The sequence below is a fragment of the Sapajus apella genome, unplaced genomic scaffold, assembly GCF_009761245.1.
Source record: "Sapajus apella isolate SASKATOON/1434 unplaced genomic scaffold, GSC_monkey_1.0 scaffold33, whole genome shotgun sequence".
Lineage (NCBI taxonomy): Eukaryota > Metazoa > Chordata > Mammalia > Primates > Cebidae > Sapajus > Sapajus apella.
Window position 1 is genome coordinate 21471864 of NW_022436973.1, and position 17686 is coordinate 21489549.

The window sequence follows — 17686 nt, forward strand, 5'->3', positions numbered from 1 at the left end:
CAGAACATCTACGTATTCTGAGTAGGTATGGATAAAAGGTCTAAGGACCCTTTTCCCTACTGAACCCCTATTGTATGGTGGAAGCCCTAGCCTAGATGTTGCAGGCTGAGCATACTGAGGCTCCAATCATCTTGGGCCCAGCTCATTCATCAAGTAGAGATTTCGCGCTTGTAGAGAAAGACTGAGAAGAGGTTACCACTGCTTCCAATACTTGCTTGCAGAAGAGAGAAACCATCCACTGTTCCCACTCCAGGTCCTGTGCAGTGATGCAGATGTTCTTCCCAGAGGAAGTGATAGATCATAAGGATGAAGAACTCTCCAACACTGTCTGAGGAGACTGATGCTTTTTGGAACGGAATGTGGAAAATTCCATGCCTAAGGGTGTTATAGAAAATAAGGAGTTGTTGTTGAAGGGTAATCGAGAGGGTGCTGGTATCTCCATGGTTATGGTAGCAACAGTATCAGAAAAATGGCAGAGTGTCCAGAAGTTTAACAGAAAAAAAAGCAGCATGAAAGATAGCCAAAAAGAACCCTCTTTGGATCATAACAACCCCTGAAGATCAAGAAGATTGTGTACATGCATTAGTCTGCATGCTCAGGAGCAATCAAACTGGAGATGGGCCAGACTTGTAAGCACTCCCCAAGCAACACACAGATTCATCAACAAAGAACATAGGCCTCACAGACACAAGAAGTTTAAGCATAACCTCTGATAAAACACTGGCTAAACAATAAGCTACTATTACCCAGGGGACCTCTTAGGAAACTGGGCTTAAAAATAAAACCACACACATCCCTGGGAGCCTGGAAGAATGCATGTAAGCCCAGGACTATGCCCTTTCAGGACCTATTGGAAAAGGAATCTCTAAGCTAGTACCTGGCTGAATGTGGGGCCAAAACAAACTCCCTGGACTGTGATAGCAACCTCTAAGCCCCCCCACACAGCCCCCCAAAAAGAGAGAGGAGATGAGAATCTATCAGACTAAAGTAATGTAAGCACAACATCTGACCAATAAGTATCACATGTGGATTCAAGGGTGATTCCTAGGTAGCCAGACTAAAAAATAAAAACATGAAAGACAAATCAGAACAGAAATATCAGAGGCTGCACAAAGCAAGGAAAATAGACTTAACAAAGTTAGCTCAGCAAAGTTACCAAACAAATATATTGCCAAGCAAACAACAACAGTAACATCAACCCCACAGCAAGGAGGAAAAGAAATCAGTATCCAGAGCTGCTACAGGATATTTTCTAAAATGTTCATTTTTCAACAAAAAATTATGAGCTATGCCAAGAAACAGAAAAGCATGACCTTGACCTTATACCTCGGGAAGAAAGCAGCAAAAAATAGGAATTACCTTTTGAAAAGCCCAGTCTTTGTGTTTTAGCAAACAAAGACTTCAAAGTAGCTATTATAAATATATTCAAACAACTAAAGAAGGCTATATTTAAAGAACTAAGGAAGTTAAGATTTTAAAAATCTCATTAAATAGAAAATATCAATTAAAATCAGAGATTTTTAAAGAACCAAATAGAAATTATAGAGGTGAAAATGATCAAAATGAAAACTTCACTAGAGGGGCTCAACAGTAGATTTGAGCTGACAAAATAATCAGTCAACTTAAAGGTAGATCAATAGACATTGTGTAATCTGGAGAAGAGAGAAAAAAGAATGAAGAAAAGTAAACAGAGACTCAGAAAATGTAGTACACCATTAAGTGCACCCACATATATGTAACAGGAGAAATGGGAGTACCAGAAGGAGATTAAAGAGAAGAAAGAAGAAAAAAATGTTCAAAGAAATAATGGCTGAATACTTCCCAAATTTGCTGAAAGACATTAATATACACATCCAAAATGAACTACATGTAGGATAAACAGAAAGAGATACATACTCAGATACATCATAGTCAAAATGTTGAAAACCAAACACAAAAGAAAAACTCAAAAACACTAAAAGAAAACCAGCTCATCACATACAAAGATGTTTCAATAAGATTAATAGCTTATTTCGCGTTAGAAACAATGAAGGCAAGAAGGCAGTAGGATGGCATATTCAAAGTCCTGGAAGTAAAAAAGAAAAAAAAAAACAAAAAAACCTAACCTGTCAACTAATAATTTTATATCTAGCAAAAATATCTTTTAAAATTAAAGGCAAAAGAAAGACATTCCCAGCTGAACAAGAGCTGAAAGAGTTCCTGGATAACAGACCTGCATTATAAGAAACAATAAATTCTTTAGGCTAAGGCTAGTGACACTAGACAGTAATTCAAATCCATATGAAAAAACAAATTTCTAACAAAGGTAATTATATAGGTAATTATTAAAAGGCTGTATAACAACATATTTCTTCTTCTATCTTTAACTGATATAAAAAGTGATCTCATAAAATAATATGTATATAATTATATTGTTGGGCCTGTAATATATAGAAATGTAGTGCATTTGATGATAACAGCACAAAGGGGGCAGGAGGGACTAAAGGTGGAGTAAAGAAATTAAACCAAATGATAACTGGGGTTCATAGGAAGAAATTTTTTAAAAAATGGAAAATTAGAAAGTTAATATGATAAATTCTATGTTTATATATTTGTTTTTCTCTCTAAGCTTATGTAAAAGACACACATTAATTTTATTTAATTTTTATTTAACTTTTAAGTTCCAGGGTACATGTGCAGGTTGGTTTGTTATATAATTAAACTCATGTCACAGGGGTTTGTTGTACAAATTATTTCATCACTCAGGTGTTAAGCCTACTATGCATTAGTAATGTTTCCTTATCCTGTTCTCCCCAACCCTCCACCCTTAGATAGGCCCCCGTGTCTGTTGTTTCCCTCTATGTATCCATGTGTTCTCACCATTTAGCTCTCACTTATAAGTGAGAACATGCAGTATTTGGTTTTCTGTTCCTGCATGACTTTGCTAAGGATAATGGCCTCCAGCTCCATCTATGATCCTGCAAATGACATAATCTCATTTTTTTAAATGACTTCACAGTATTCCATACTATATATATAGCACATATAGTCTACCATTGGTGGGCATTTAGGCTGATTTCTTGTCTTTATTATTGTAAATAGTGCTGCAATGAGCACATATGTGCATGAAGACACATTTATACAAATTATTAATTATAGTAACATATTTCTGGTTTTATAACATATATAGATATATACAATAACATTAAAAAGGAAAGAAATGGGACTATACAGGAGTAAAATTTCTGTATTTCATTGGTTATGTCACTAAAATTGAAAATCAATTTCATAAGTTAATCTGTATAAGACCTAGAGTAAGCACCATGATAATAATTTTTAAATATAATTAATCATTGATGACGTTAAAATGTCAGTCTTAAAAAAATATACCCTGAATATAAAAGAAAGCAATAAAGGAGGAACAGAGAAATAAAAATAAACATATAGAAAACAAAAGCAAAATTGCATATGTAAATGTAGCTACACTAATAATAACATTAAGTGTGAGTAAATTAAACTATCAAGTTAAAAGGAAGAGACTGTGGGAGAGAAAAATTAGTATCAACCATTTGCCATCTACAAAAAACATACTTAACATTCAAAGACACAAATAGGTTGAAAGTAAAAGGACAGAAAAAGATATGTATGATGCAAACTGCAGCCATAAGATAGCTAGAGTAGTTATACTATTATCAGAAAAAATAGACTTTAAAACAGAAATTGCTACTAGAGACAAAAAAAAAAAGAAAGCTTGCAATGATAAAAGCATCAAACCATCAGGAAGATAAAACAATTAAAAACATATATGTACCTAACAAAAAAGTACAAAAATACATGAAGCAGCAGCTGACAGAAATAAAGGGAGAAATAGACAATTCAATAATGACAGTTAAAAACTTTAACATACGACTTTCAAAAATGGACAGGCCAACCAAGAAGATAAACAAGGAAAAAGAAGACTTACATGACACTATAAATCAACTAGACCTAGCAGATAGCTATAAAATGCTACATCAAACAGTGGCAGAATACACATTTTTCTCAAATGCACATGAGACATTCTCTGGGATACACTATATCCTATGTTATAAAAAAATTTTCAATAAAGTTAAAAAGATTGAAATCCATACAAAATATGTTTTTTTAACTATAACAAAGTAATATTAGAAAGCCATAACAGAAGAACAGTTGGGAAATTTGCAAATGTGGAAATTAAACAGCATATTCCTAAACAATGGGTCAAAAAAGAAATCACAAACAAAATCAGAAAATACTTCAAGATGAACAAAAATGAAACTATGACATAACAAAACTTATAAGATGTAGGTAAAGTAGTGGTCACAGAAAAATTTGTAGTTACACAGTAAATGCACTACTAAAACTCATCTCAAATCAATATCCTAGTCTTTTATTATAAGAAACACTAAATTAAGAGAAAATAACACCCAAAGCAAGGAGAAGAAAAAAAATAATGAAGTTTATAGTGAAAATAAGTGGGAGAGATTACAGAAAAACAGAGAAAATCAAAGCAACAAAAAGGTGGTTCCTTGAAAGAGAACAAAATTGACAAACCATTAGCTAGACTGACCAAAAAAAAAAGAAACTCAAATTACAAAAATCAGACTGAAAGAGGAGATATCATAACTGACCTCACAGAAATGAAAAGATTACAAGGGAAAATTAGAAACAGCTTTTTATATCCAAAAATTCCACAACCTTGATGAAATGGATATTTTCTAGAAAGTCACAGCATGCTAAAAACCAACTTAAGAAATTAAAAATCTGATAATTCAGAAGATAAAGTTAATAATTTAAAACATCCCATAAAGTAAATCTCAAAACAGATGACTCAATAGTGAATTCTACCAAATACTTAGGAAATAATTAATATAAAAATTGGAAAGGATACAAGGTTGGAGAGGATCAGTTGAGGTCAGGAGTTCAAGACCAGCCTGGGCAATATAGCAAGACCCTACCTCTACTAAAATTATTTTTTTATAATTAGCCAGGCATAGTATTGCATGCCTGTGATCCTAGCTATCTGGGTGGCTGAGGCAGGAGGATCACTTGAACCCAGGAGTTTGAGGTTACAGTGATCTATGATCACACCACTGCACTCCAGCCTGAGTGACAGAGCAAGACCCATCTCTATAAAATAATAAAATAAATTTTAAAACTAAAAACTGAAGTAGAGGAAATATTTTCAAATTCATCCTATGAGGCCAGTTTTACTCTGATATGAAAATCATCATAAGAAAACTACAGACCAATATTTCTTATGAAAATTGTTGCAAAAATCCTTAACAAAATGCAAACAAATCACATCCAGCAACATAAAAAAGAATTATAAGCCATAGTTGAGTGAAATGTATCTCAAGAAGGCAAGGTTGGCTTAACATCTGAAAATCAATTAATGCAACATTGTATTAATAGGATGAAGAACAAAACCACATGATTATATTTATAGACAGAGACAAAGCATTGAGAAAGCTCAACACTTTTCATAATAAAAAGAAAATACTCAACAAACTAGAAATAGAAGGAAACTTCCTCAACCTACTAAGCGGCATCTACAAGATACCCATAGCTAACATCGTATTTAAAGATGAAAGACTGAATGCTTTCTCCCTAAGAGAAGATCAGGAACAGAATAAGAACACATCTGCCTTCATAACTTCTGTTCAACATTGCTGTATAAATTCTAGCCAGGACAATTAGGCAAGAAAAAGAAATAAAGACATCTAGATTGGACAGGAAAAGATAAAACTATATAGATGGTCTTGTATATTGAAAATTTTAAGTAACACACAGACACAGACACACACACACACACACACATACACACACCCCATTAATAAATGAGTTCAGCAAAGTGAAAAAATACAAGACCAATATACAAAAATCAATGATATGGGCTTCTAATTTCTGGTCTGGCATGTAAGAAACTTGGAAGTAACCACTCCCTCCTAACAAAAAGTTAAAAACAAACTAAAAATATCAACAACTTTTCTTAGACTTCTGTAACAGAAGTGAGGTCACAGGGCAAATTGCTTCTCCCCAAATTGAAAAGACAAACAGGGGAAAAGAATCACAACTTACCAGACCAGGAAACCACAAGCAAAAACCACCAAAGGAATCAGTGCCAAGATAAAAATGCCTGAACTAGAGTTGAAGAATTCCTGTTCTTAATGTGGACAAGTCTGAGAGTTTAAATTCCAGGGGGCATACAGCAGTGGGGTGGAGGGCACACTTTTGTGACCAATAGCTTGACCTGATTCTTAAAATGAATATTAGAGAAAATTTCTCTCCCACTTTCAGCAAGATGAGGGAAAAAGGTACCATTTTTAAACATGCCAAAACATTCTCTTTTTAGATACATTCTCAGGAGAAACTATTAACCAGAGTCTAATCTTTTGGGGTTTGATTAGAGCCTAACTGACTTACAGGAAGAGAAAACCCAACTCCAGCAACTCTAACCAATATGGAAGATGGAAAGTGCCCAGCTCAAGCCTACTCTAGCAATTCTGTGCCATTTAAGGGGGAGAGAGATGAATTGAGAGGCACTTAAGTCCAGAGGCACAGGCAATAAAGATTGAGACCTATCATAGGACTATAGAATGCTTCCCTTCTCCACAACTTACCATATTAATAAAGGCCTATATACAGCAGTTCCCTATGTACACCACACCATGTCTAGCTGTCAAGAGACAATTACAAGGCATATTAAAGACAAAAAACACAGTATGAAGAGACAGAGCCCCACTCGGGTATGGCAAGGATGTTGAAATTATCAGATTGAGAATCTAAAACAACTACAGCTAATATCCCAAGGGCTCTAATGAATAAAGTAGACAGCATACAAGAACAGATGGGCAACATGAATAGACTGATGGAAATTCTAAGAAAAAGCAATAAGAAATGCTAGATACCAAAAACACTCTTACAGATATAAAAAGTGCCTTTGATGGGCTTATTAGCAGACAGGATACAGATGGGGAAAGAATCTCTGAGCCTGAGAATAGCACAATAAAAATCCCCCAAACTGAAAAGCTCATAGAAAAAATACTGAAAAAAAATAGAATGGAACTATGTGACAACTACAAAAGGTGTAAATACACATGGTGGGAATATAGGAAGGGGAAGACAGGAGCAGAAGAAATATTTAAAACAAGAATAATTGATAACCTTCCCCCAAGCTGAAGTCATATAACAGACCACAGATCCAGAAAACTCAAAGAATATCAATCAGGATAAATGCCAAAAAAAAAAAAAAATACACCTAGGCATATCATGTTCAAACTATAGACAATCAAAGATAAATTCTAAAAGAAGCCAAAGCAGGTCAGGGGAAATCACGTTTATTAAGTTGTTGTTGACAGAAAGAACCAAGAATTCTGTACCTGGTGAAATTATCTTTCAAAAGTGAAAGAGAAATAAAGGCTTTATCCAGGCCAGGCGCAGTGGCTTACACCTGTAATCCCACCACTTTGGGAGGCCAAGGCGGACAGATCACTTGAGGGCTGGACAGGAGATCGAGACACATCTGAACAACATGGCAAAACCCCCTCTTTACTAAAAACACAAAAATTAGTCAGGCATGGGGATGCACACCTGTAATCCCAGCTACTCAAGTGGCTGAGGCATGAGAATCACTTGAACCCTGGAGGCAGAGGTTGCAGTGAGCCGAGATTATGCCACTGCACTCCAGCCTGGGTGACACAGCAAGACTTTGTCTCAAAAAAAAAAAGTTTCATGACTTTTTGAGGGAGATACAAAACCTGGAAAAAAAGAAAAAAACCTTTTTTTAACTTTAAAAAAATTTTAATTACACAAAAGTTATCACATAATTGGATATTTCTCTACTTTGAACACAATTACTCTCACCCTCCACAGAAAGGCTGCTTAACTTCTTATCTGGTGGTGGCAAGCACTAAAATCCTGATTTTAACAGAATAGTAGTAAAAATGCCTCAGTGATTTAAGTTGAAAACAGTACATTGGTACATGGCTCTTGTACCCAGTATCAGGAATGTACAAATGTCTCTTTATTCAAAAATAAAAAATAAATTAACTGTAGGCATGGACAATGGCAGCAATAAACCATTTTGTATTTTGTCAATTGAAGTAAGTAACTGATGGTTATAGTGATTTCTTCCACATAAGCTAGCCTTTTCTTCATTTTCTGCAACAGATTTCTCTGAAGTTATTGGTGAGGAAAACTGTCTTGGGCTTCCTGTCACAGTTCATTAATAAAGGTAAAACACTATTCTAGGAGTTAGAACATGCCACCTCCTATACCAGCTCCCATTCCACCCATTGCACCCCTTCCAGGGTCATTCTCTTCTTTAGGAATTTCTGTGACTACAGCTTCTGCTGTAGTTAACAGAGAGGCCACACCAGCAGCATCCAATAGAGCAGTGCTCACAACCTTTGTTGGGTCAGTAATTCCCTTTTCCACCATATTCACAAAATCTCCAACCATAGCATCACAACCAACTTCTGAGGAACTTTGCATAATTTTCTCAACTATCAAAAATCCTCAATCCATTCTTAGCAATGGTCATTGGTGAAATTTCGAGTTTTCTTTTAATAATTTCTATACCAATTTTTTGATCTTCATTAGCTGGAGTCCAAGGCTGGATGCACCGAAGCAGGGCACAACCACCTCCCAAAACAATGCCTTCTTCAACAGCAGCTCTTGTAGCATTCAGGGCATCTGTAACTCTGTCTTTCTTTTCATTTACTTCAACATCACTTGTCCCACCAATCTTCAGCACAGCTACTCCCTCTGAAAGTTTTGCCAGCCATTCATTCAGTTTTTCCTTTTCATATTCACTAGTGGTGACATCTAACCGCTCAGTAATTTCTTGAATATGTTTTTCAATTTGAGCCATGTCACCTTTTCCTTTTAAGAGCATGGCATCATCTTGGTCACAATGACCTCTCCAACTTTTCCTAAGTCATGAGGCCAAACGTCTTCAAGATTTAGGGTCAACTCCTCTTCAAACACTACACCACCAGTAGCAATAGCCATATCTTTAAGTTGGTTCTTTCCACTGCCACCAAATCTGGAGCCTTGATTGCCACAACCTGAAGACCAACATTTAGTCTATTCAAGATGAGTGTGCTTAGACCTTCTCCATCAACATCTTCAGCGATTACGACCAAAGGCTTACAGTAAGCACTGGCAATTTCAAGAGCAAGTACAATGGACTGGACACTAGAAATTTTCTTTTCACTCAACAGAACATAGGTATCCTGGAATTCATATTTCTGACCTTTTGATGTATTAATAAAGTATGGAGAAATATAGCCTTGATCAAACTTCATGCCTTCAATAATTTCTAATTCATCACTCAATGTTTTTCCATCCTTTACTATGATGACATTCTTTCTTCCAACCTTTTTCATCACAGCAGAGATGATATTCCCAATTTCTTTGTCTCCGTTCGCAGAAATTGTAGCAACCTGCACAATTTCTTCAGGGGCAGTCACAGTTTTAGACTGCTTTTTAAGTTCAGCAGTTACGGCATCAACAGCTAATATCACACCTCTCCTGATTTCCACTGGATTAGCACCTATGCTAATCTTCTCGAAGCCTTCCTTGGCATTAGAGCATGCCAGTACAGTAGCAGTGGTAGTGCCAACCCCAGCCTCTTCATTTGTGTTATTGGCAGCATCTTGAACAAGTTTAGCTCCAATATTTTAATATTTAATCTTTATGTCAATTGACTTGCAAGAGTGACACCATCTTTTGTTACTTTGGGACTTCCCCAGCTCTGCTCAATAATCACTGTTCTTCCCTTTGGCCCCATGGTAATGGCTACGTTATTGGCTGAAAGGTCTACACCTTGAAGCATTAAGGCTCAGGCATCTGCACCAAATTTTACATATTTGGCATAAGCCCGAGTGAGATGAGGAGCCAATACCCTGGACACTGGTCTCATCTGGTGAAAGACTACGTGTAACCGAAGCATTTCTGTGGGGCAGTGGCAGGGTGTGCATGGCGAGGCAGGTCATCAGCGGCAAATGAGGGCAAAGAAAAACTTTTTTAAGACTTTATCCAGCAACTTAAAAATTGAGGGACTGTATTGTCAGTAGACCTGCCTTACAAGAAATGTTTAAAGAAGTTCTTTAAAGAGAAGGACAATAATATAATTCAGAAATTTGAACCTACATAAAGGAGGAACATTAGAGAAAAATAAGTAAAAGCAAAACTAAAAATGTTATTGTTATTAGTCTTAATTGATCTAACAGATAACAGTTTGCTCAAAATAATAATAGTAACGATGGACTTGATTATGTATAAGTGAAATAAATGACAGCAATGACACAAGGGATGGGAGGAAGAAATTGGGATTTTTTTATAAAGCTTTTGCACTTCTCATAAAGTGGTATTATGATATTTGAAAGATAATTGGATTAGTTGTAAATGTATATGGAAAACTCTAGGATAGCAACTAAAAACAGTAAAAGAAGAAATAACTAAAAAAAAAAAAAAAAAAAAAAGAAGTATAACATATTCTTTTTTCCCCTGCAGGTTACTGGGGTACGGGTGGTGTTGGTTACATGAGTAAGTTCTTTAGCAGTGATTTGTGAGATTTCAGTGCACCCATCACCCAAGCAGTGTACACTGCACCCTATTTGTAGCCTTTTATTCCTCACTTCTCTCCCACTCTTCCCCCCAAGTCCTCAAAGTCAATTGTCTGATATTTTTTTAAAAAGAAAGAAAACAGAATTATAAAATGTTCAATTAAAACCACAAAAAGAAGGAAAAGAGTGGAAGACAAACACAGGAACAAAGAACAACGACAATAAATGGAAAACAGTAACAAATATGACAGATATTAACACAACTATATCAATAATAACTTCAAACATTAATGGTCTGAATACATCAATTAAAAGACAGAGGTTATCAGATTGAAAAAAACAAGACCCAACTATATACTATGTACAAGAAACCCTTTTTAAGTACCAAGACACATATAGATTAAAACTAAAGGGATGGAGAAACATATACCTTGCTAACACCAATCAAAAGAAGGTGAGAGCAGCTAAATTAATTTCAGACAGAGCAGACTCCAAGGCAAGGAAAGTTATCGGAGATGAAGAAGAGACATTACAAAATGATAAAGGAGTCAATTCTCTAAGCAATTATAACAATCCTTAACGTAACTGCACCTAGCAAAAGAGCATCAAAATACGTGAGGCAAAAACTGATACAACTGAAAGGAGAAATAAATAAATTAACTTTTTTTTTTTTTTGAGACAGAGTTTCGCTCTTGTTACCCAGGCTGGAGTGCAATGGCGAGATCGGCTCACAGCAATCTCCACCCCTGCGGTTCAATCGATTCTCCTCCCTCAGCCTCCCAAGTAGCTGGGAGTACAGGCATGCACCACCACGCCTGGCTAATTTTGTATTTTTAGTAGAGATAGGGTTTCTCCGTGTTGGTCAGGCTGGTCTCGAACTCCTGACCTCAGATCATTCACTCACCTCGGCCTCCCAAAGTGCTGGGACTACAGGCATGAGCCACCATGCCCAGTTGATAAATTTACTTTTAAAGTTGAAGACTTCAACACCTCTCTAGCAGAAATGGACATACCCAGCAGGCAAAAAAATCAGTAAGGACATTGTTTAATTCACACCACCACCAATCAATTAGACATAATATATATCTATAGACTACTTCAGACAACAACAGCAAAACACTAATTCTTCTCAAATTCATATGAAATTCAAATTCACCAAGATAGACCACATTCTGGGCCACAAAACACCCCTTAACAAATTTAATATAGATTAGATTAAAAAGAATAAAAATCAGACCATGTCTGCTTTAATTCCACACCAAATGGAATTAAAGTCTAAATCAATAAAAGAAAGATAGCTAGGAAATCTCAAAACAATTAAAGATTAAACAACACACTTCCAAATAACACATAGGTCAAAAAAGAAGTCTCAAGAGAAATTTAACAGTACTTTGAACAAAATGGAAATGAAAACACCACTTATGAAAATTTGTAAGATGTGGTAAAAGAAGTGCTTAGAGGGTAATTTATAGCACTGAATACATGGATTAGAAAAAAATAACCTGAAATCAATAATCTAAGGTTCTACCTTAGGAAATAAGAAAAAAAAGAGGAAATTAAATCCAAAGTAGGCGAAAGAAAAGAAATAATAAAATTAGAGCAGAAGTCAATGAAATTGAAAACAGAACATCAATAATCAATGTAAGCAAAAGCCGTTTATTTTTAAATATCAATAAAATTCTTTAGCCCTTAGACTAAGAACAAAGAAAGTGGACACAAATTTATAATATCAGAAATGAAAGAAGAAACATCAAGGCAGATTCCTCAGACTTTAAGAAAACCTGACCAAAACTGATCCTTGACAAAGGATTAAAGCCAATACAATGAAGAAAAGAGAAATTTTTTTCAAAATTTCAAAACACTGTTTGTTTTCAACAAACGGCGACAGAACTGGCCATTCATTTGAAAAACAAAAAACAAAAAAAAACATGAAGCTAGAGACAGACCTTACGCCTGTCACAAAAATTAGCTCAGAATTGATCACAGACCTAAACGTAAAACACAAAGCTATGAAACTCCTAGAAGATAACATAGGAGAAAATCTAGATAATGTCTAGTGATGACTTTTTGATAAACACCAAAGGCACAGTGCATGAAAAAAAGAATATGCTAAATTTTATTAAAATTAAAAATTTCTACACTGTGAAAGACACTGCCTAATTAAAAGATTGGCAAGAGATTTGAAAGACATTTCTCCAAAGAAGATATGCAAATGAACAATATATATATGCAAAAGATGTTCAACATCATTAATCATTAGAGAAATAAAAATTAAAACTATAATGAGATGCCATTCATGCCCACTAGGCTAGCTATAATCAAAGAGACTGGTAATAACAAATGTTGGCAAAGATGTGGAAAAATTAGAACGCTTTTGTACTGTTACGGGAAATGTAAAATGTTGTAAACAGTGTGACAATTTTTCAAAATGCTAAGCATACAGTAACCATATCCCCTAGCAATTTCACTCCAAGTATATATCCAAGAGAAATAAAAATATATATCCATGCAAAAATTTGTACATGAATGATCGTAGCAGCAGTATTCATAATATCCAAAACGTTGAAATAAGCCAAATGCCATTAACTGATGAACAGATTAAACAAAATACAGTTTATTCATACAATAAAACATTATTTGGCAATAAATAGGAATTAGGTCCAATCCACACTAAGTGAAAGAAAACAAACTCAAAAACCATCTATGTCCTTGAAAACATGCGAAGCAAAAAAAGCCAGTCACAAAATACTGCATAATGTATGATTCTATTTAAATGAAATGTCCAGAATAAGCAAATCTATAGAGACAGAAAGATTAGTGGTTGCTTTGGACTGGGGAGAGGGTGTAGGGGAATGGGGAGTGACTACTAATGGGTATGAAGTTTTTTGGGGGGTGATGAATATGTTCTAAGCTTACATTGCATTGATGGTTGTACAACCTTTCAAATATACTAAAAGTCACTCAATTGTATACTTTCAGTGGGTGAACTTTGTGGTACGTGTATTGCATTTCAGTAAGGATGTTTTTAAATGTTCATATTAAGATACTCCAATAATGAAATGCATAGACATTTCAGCAGTAAAATGCTAACATATAGTGATACCCCAAATTTGAAAATAAGCCTACTCTCTTCAGATATTATATCCATCCTTGACGCCCTCCCAAATCCCAGCTTACATTTCCTACTCTTCATGGAGGGCCCCACCTGGATTTCCCATTGGTCCCTATGCTCACAAATTGCCCTCAACCTGAGCCTTCTCTTAGGTGCCTTTTCCTGATGGTAGCCCCATCATTTTTGTAATCTAGATTGAAAAATTTAGGACCATCTCTAAATCCTACACCTCCCTTGTTCATAAAACCAGGTGACTCCACTTCTAACCAAGTTTACTCATCCCTCTCTTCCCCCCCATGCCCACTGTTGCTGCTGCTCCCTCAGTCCAGACCATCAGTTTTTGCTCCTGAATTAATGACATCCTCTAGCTTCTCCCACCAGCCTGCGCCCACGCCAGATTAACAGTCCCTGGAAGAGCACGGGTCACGTCACACCAGAGCTCAACAATTCTAGGTGCTGCCTGTGCTTATTGAATAGATTCCAAGTTCTTTCATCTGAAAGTTCAGGAATTTCTATGATTTTGTTGTATTTTTTTTTATTCCCAACTACCTGTCCCCCAGTGATTCCCTTCACAAATGCTTTATATTAAAAAACGATCTGTTGGCCTAGCACCGTGACTCGTGCCTGTAATCACAGCACTTTGGGAGGCTGAGGCAGATGGATCACCTGACGTCAGGAGTTCAAGACCAGCCAGCCCAACATGGTGAAACCCCATCTCTATTAAAAATACAGAAATTAGCCAGGTGTGGCGGCAGGTGCCTATAAATCCCAGCTGCTCAGGAAGCTGAGGCAGAATTGCCTGAACCCGGGAGGTAGAGGTTGCAGTGAGCCATGATCGCGCCATTGCACTGCAGCCTGGGTGACAAGAGCGAAACTCCATCTCAAAAAAAGCCAAAAAGCATCTGTTGTTCCCTTTGAGTGTCACTAAACTCCCAATTCCTTGCTGTCTTCCACCTAATATGTCATTTCTCCTTGTCTATGAATGTCCAAATTCATGCTCAGGATCCTCCAGGAATCTGAAGTAATATCCCCTTCTTTTAAGGTATCTTATACCAGTCATGACACAGACCACTGTCCAGATATTTTCACTTTATACACACTTATGTATTTTATTGCTATCTCTAACCCAAGTTCTTCAGTCCTCACTCTGTCCCCTCTCTTCAATAATACATCCAAAATATAAAAATAAGCAAGCCTTTTTTCAAAGAAAATTTTTTTTCTTAAGAGGGGGCAACAATATTTTTTAAAAAAGAAAAAAAGTTTCATTCAATCTTTGCTATGGGATTCTTGAGGGTCTAATCAGTGCTTGATTTGTAATTCTCAGAGTCTCTTGCACGGTAGGGTGCCAGGCACTCAGTAGGTATTTACTAAAGGTTCATAAAAACAAAGGAGAGAAGGAAAACAGAAGATATGCTTCCTGGCCTTGAGGGATGTACAATCTCATGTGGGAGCTGGGAGGAAATTATTCAGATGCAAACAGAATAAGGGAAGCATAACAACAAGTGTGTCTCCAAGTGCTATGTAGCACAAAGGTAACATTTAATACAACTGTGGGGAACTGGAAGAGGCTACTGATTTGGGTGGGATTTTAATAGATAGATCTGGGGTGAAGAACATTCCAGGTTGTGAGACTAGCATCAACAAAAGCCCAGGTAGAAAAGTGTCAAACATATTTGCAAGAAGTGAACCGTGGGATATGATTGATGAGTCGGTTCATGCTTGGGTGAAGGGAGACAGTGTTCTCTAAGTACAGATAAGCCCTGAAAAGTATGTTGGAGACAGATCATAGAAAGGGTTGAATCCCAAGATGGAAAATTTGGACTTTATTCTGTGGGCAGTGAAGATCCCTGAAGATATTTAGTTGAGCAATGAAAGAGCCCAAAAGTCAAAGAAGGCTGAAGGGCAGTTTCCTGTCAAGCAAAGAAAGCTGTGTTTTAGTGGATAATCAGCTGCTAATTTACCTGACTGGGGATTCAGCTGTCAGTGCCTCGAGAAATGGGAGTCGGGGGAGGTAACACTGATTCCATTTTAAAGGGACTTCAAAGAGTTCAGCTTACTTTTTTCTTTTTTTAAATTCTGAAAACCTCTGTTTTCTTAAAGTACACATAAGTTAACCAAAGATTCCAGGATAAGTTTCTGTTTGGATAATGTTTATTTTGGTACCTTGAAAGCTTGGCAGTTGCTTAGAAATTCAATTACAACTTGCCTTTAAACAAAACCACCCTTGGGAATGGTAGGTTTGAGCTGATCTCGATATATTAACTTGACATTATGAGACAGTTATGCTGCAGGTTCAGACGGTTGATTAAATCTTAAAGTGAACACAGAACAGGCACCGAAGGCACACATTTTGTTTAATTGGCTCCTTTAGTAGAAGAGACAAAGGGAAAGAAACAGCAACATAAATGGAGGCTATTTTTATTGTCATTTAAAGGGAGGCCTCCTCTGTGTCAAATGGGAAAATCTAGCACCAGAGCCCAGGGCTTCTCTTCAAGACTGTGGATACACAGAGGTTGTATACAATCTGTGTATGTGGATGCACAGAGAAAAACACAGATTGACAGGGCTAGAAGGACACGGAGACTCCAAGCCACAAATAAGCCTGCGGGGGGAGAGAGGGAAGTTAAATGCTGACAAAGTGCTCAATGAAACTTCAGTATGCTGTAGCAATTGTGATTGTATACAGCTCTTTAACTGAATTCAAGTATTAACCCCAGTAAGTGGCAGAGACATTTATTGCCCACTTATAATAATAAAATGCTTTTCCACATTTTCCAGGTTCTCTGGTAGTTAGGAAGAAGCCATGGGACTAGCTCTGGCCAAGGGGCTGAGAGCAGAAATGGTGGATGTCAATCGTAAGCATTTAGAAGTCAGCATTTAGGAGCTGGTATTCTACCTCCATACCCTCTCTTCCCTTCTTACCCCTGTCTTGAAGTCCCTGTGTTCCAGTAGTCAGCTTAGGGATGGTGAAGCACCTGTCAACTGGGGTTCCTGAGCAAGAAATAAACCTTAGCTAGTCAAGCCACTGAGATAATAGGGTTTATATGTACCACAGCAGAACCTAATCTATTAATACTAATTCATCCCCCAAATCCAGCTCCTCCCATTGTGTTAGATCCTTTAAGTTTGAGCTGGACACACGGCTACCCAGAATAAAAACTGCATTTCTCCAACCTGCCTAGTGGCTGAGAGAAGCAATAAGTTTAAAATCCAGCAAATGGGACATAAGTGGAAATATTGTCCCTTCCTTTAAAGAAGCAGCAGTAGTATAACTTTTGCTGTTGTCTTTTTTTTTTTTTTAACACAGGGTCTCACTCTGTCACTCAGGCTGGAGTGCGGCGGTGTGATTTTGGCTCACTGCAACCTCCACCTCCTGGACTGAAGTGATCCTCCCACCTCAGCCTCCCAAGTAGCTGGGACTACAGGCATGGGCCACCATGCCCAGCTAATTTTTGTATTTGTTGTAGAAATGGAGTTTTTCCATGTTGCCCAAGCTGGTCTCAAACTCCTGGGCACAAGCAATGTGCCAGCCTCAGCCTCCCAAAGTGCTGGGATTACAGGTGTGAGCCACTGCGTCCAGCCTCTCTCCTTCTTTATCCTGCAACCTAGAATGTAGATGCTGCCATCTTTAACAAGCAGTGCAGGTCACAAATGGAAGGAGCAACAAGGTCCCTAATACCAGAAACCAGAGTCCCTAATACCACAGAGCACCATCGCCACTGTGGGCAGCCTGCTCAAAGTTTCATGTGAACAAGAAATAAACTTCTACCTTGTCTGAGTCATTGCTGTTTTCAGAATTTTCCATATATTGAGACATATACCTAGTAGATTGCCCGGCTTTTTCACATCTTCTGCATGTACTTTGGGATGAGTGCCAAATAATGTCAGAATCAACACTAGAACTGCCCAGTAGAGTGAATAGTTTAGATGGATCACCAAGGCTTGCTATGAGAGCTTAACAACTCTTCAAGGAAAAGGATCCTGGAAGAAACAGAGGATGTTT

General features: G+C 36.9%; 1 pseudogene; it reads right to left on the bottom strand.

Annotated features, from left to right (window-relative positions):
• Positions 1-8174: 8174 nt before the first annotated feature.
• Positions 8175-9970, bottom strand: LOC116562661 (annotated as a pseudogene).
• Between the last annotated feature and the right edge of the window lie 7716 nt (positions 9971-17686).